The sequence below is a fragment of the Penaeus vannamei genome, chromosome 41 (assembly GCF_042767895.1).
Source record: "Penaeus vannamei isolate JL-2024 chromosome 41, ASM4276789v1, whole genome shotgun sequence".
NCBI classification, from domain to species: Eukaryota; Metazoa; Arthropoda; class Malacostraca; order Decapoda; family Penaeidae; genus Penaeus; species Penaeus vannamei.
The window spans coordinates 13,342,626-13,345,125 of record NC_091589.1 but is presented as its reverse complement, the minus strand read 5'-3'; the positions used below and the strand labels follow the sequence as shown (position 1 = coordinate 13,345,125).

The 2,500-nt window shown below is 42.6% G+C and overlaps 1 long non-coding RNA gene across 1 annotated transcript in view; it reads left to right on the top strand.

The window, feature by feature from the left end:
* LOC138860401 (uncharacterized) overlaps nucleotides 1–2,500 on the top strand; it is a 3,450-nt gene that overhangs the window by 911 nt on the left and 39 nt on the right. The window contains exon 2 of the long non-coding RNA XR_011398316.1: nucleotides 2,244–2,500. This exon is cut by the window's right edge and continues 39 nt beyond it. This is a non-coding gene — a long non-coding RNA (uncharacterized lncRNA). The remainder of the gene's footprint in view (nucleotides 1–2,243) is intronic.

Below are 2,500 nucleotides of genomic sequence, written 5' to 3'. Positions count from 1 at the left end.
CCGACGCTTCCCACCTTTACCCGTTCCTTACACTCCCGCTATTGCTATCACTACCATCCTAAACCCCCTCCCTCTCTCCTAACCCCCACCCGTTAATCCCCCCTTCCTCTCTACCTATTTTCAATATTTCTAATCCACTAGCGTTAAATTAGTTTTTTTTTTGTGATAACGTTTTATAGTTTTTCTTCTCTTTTCGTATTCATATTTATACAAGAAAAATATGCCTTGTTCAGTTGTATATTTATATGAATATCAACTTCAGTATTTTCATGTATAAATTGTTATATTCGTTTCCTAGTGCGAGTCACTTCACACAGGTCACGTCACGGTCAGGTCTTGTCACAAGATGACACATCTCACCTTAGTGCTGTTGCGAATTATGTTCCACATTTTTTTCTATTCGCCTTTTTTATAGATATATTTTTTCTATAATTATTCATGTTCATTTATCTGTAATTTGATTATTGTGTACTTGTTTTTCACAATATTATTTAGTCTCGTATATACTAGCTCTTGCTATTTTAACGTATATTTGGTTAATGACCTCACTTGACCTTACTCAGGTAAAATACCCCTCCCCACCATCTGACTTCGCCCAACTTAAATTACATTCAAGCTATTTGTATTTATATCTTATTAAGCTATCTCCGTGTTAGAGATTGATTATATTATACAGCTACTACGATTTCATATTGTTCCTGATTTTCGTTTATCTTAATCACGAACCTCACCTCATCATTATTACATGGTCCTTGGTGACGACCCACAGCTGGGTATGGACATGTAATTAGGTTAAGATAATTAATGTTAAGTTGTTCTGTACGTGCAAAGATGCACACATCGCAAGAGGCGATCTACGCGCCGCGCCGCGCATTCTTATCGCTATACGTGAGATTATCGCTGGTATACCCCAAGGTGGATACCCAATTGCAGTCTGCGTATGAGCTGGATGATGTGTCCCTTCTACGGTTGGGCCATCACGTCATCACCTTCCTCAGGGAATTTATTTTAAGTATTTACAACCACGAGGGTTGTCTTTCGGGTCAGTTGTCTCAGGGAAGCTGACCCAAACCAGTCACCGTTTCATTCATTTTACGTACTAATTAAAGTACCATTTTTATGATTTCGCATAGTAGTTGATTAATATTGAAATTAACGTAAGTTCATTGTTATTAGTGTGAATGTTTTTTTTCGTATAGTCAGATCGGCGACTATTTTCATTAAGCGCTATCCACATTGCCACCCCAACCTAACATACCTAACCCCACCCCCCATCCTCACCCATACCTCTTTTAAACCCCACCCCACCCCATCCTATCCTTAGCCTCCCACCCACCCACTCCTCCTCCCCTTCGCTTATTTCTTCCAACTTCCACGCCATCCTATTCCTTTTTTACTCACTCTCGCCTTACTTACTAATGACTAACAAAATCTATCAGCATTCTATTTTCTACTCGTGTGCTATACTCTGACTCACTCATTTCATAACTCCCACCCATTAACTCAACTCGTCTACGCACTCACGCAGCCACATGCGCACATCATCCCGCAAAAAACGTTAATTGTACAAGAATTACATGCGTACTGTCTCCGGAAGATAACCGACTTGCGCCAACCGTGTATTCTTATCTTGCATTACGTTTTTCCGTGCAAATGTTGTCTTGAGAAAGTATATATTGATGTAATGAGTCGCTCCCGAAGTATGAGGACTGCATTACCTGTTTTCATTATTGCTTTGCCTCAAATTGCTCTTGGTGACGTGTGATAGACAACTTCAATGAAATGAGATACAATCACTATTAGTCAGACTTATACCGTATGCACTATTGCACTGCACACTTCTGAACTCTGCATTGTTGCATTTTTTTCTTTTTTCCAAGGAAGTTCGTCGTTCAAGACAAGTCCTTGCGGACTGCGACACCTTTTGCTTCCTTTGTAGTTCTGCACAATGCTTATCTCTCGTAGATTTTCATCTCCTGCTATCTGAGACAATTGCAACTCAAGCAAGTCCTTGCGGACTATTGCAATTGTCTCCCTAAGCATGTTCCTCTGTCTATCCTTGGACAGTGAATTATTGAAAAAAATAAATAAAAATTGAAAAATCATGGAAATAACTGACAACACTCCTTGCAATGTGATATATTTTGATTATATCTTACGGCCCCTGCTATAATACACCCCCCCCCCCTGTTTGCCCCCCTGTCTCTCGCCCTGTCTCTGCCTCTGGTGTGCTTTTTTTTCAGAGAAAGCCAGTCCATCCCGTCGTGGGCGACGGTTAGTAGCGTATGCCGAGCGATCTGAGGAACAAGGGTTTCCTTTCGGCGTCTCCACTGCTAGGGACCCGCGACCAGCGCTCGAAACCTACACGACAGTTGACCCAGCACACTTGACCGGGGCCCACGGCCCTGACCACACCTCTCCTTGGGGGCGCTCCCCCACGCGCGCCCCGCTCGGCGCCCCTCTTGGGCTTCCTTGCCCACCATAACCCGCGCCACGCTAC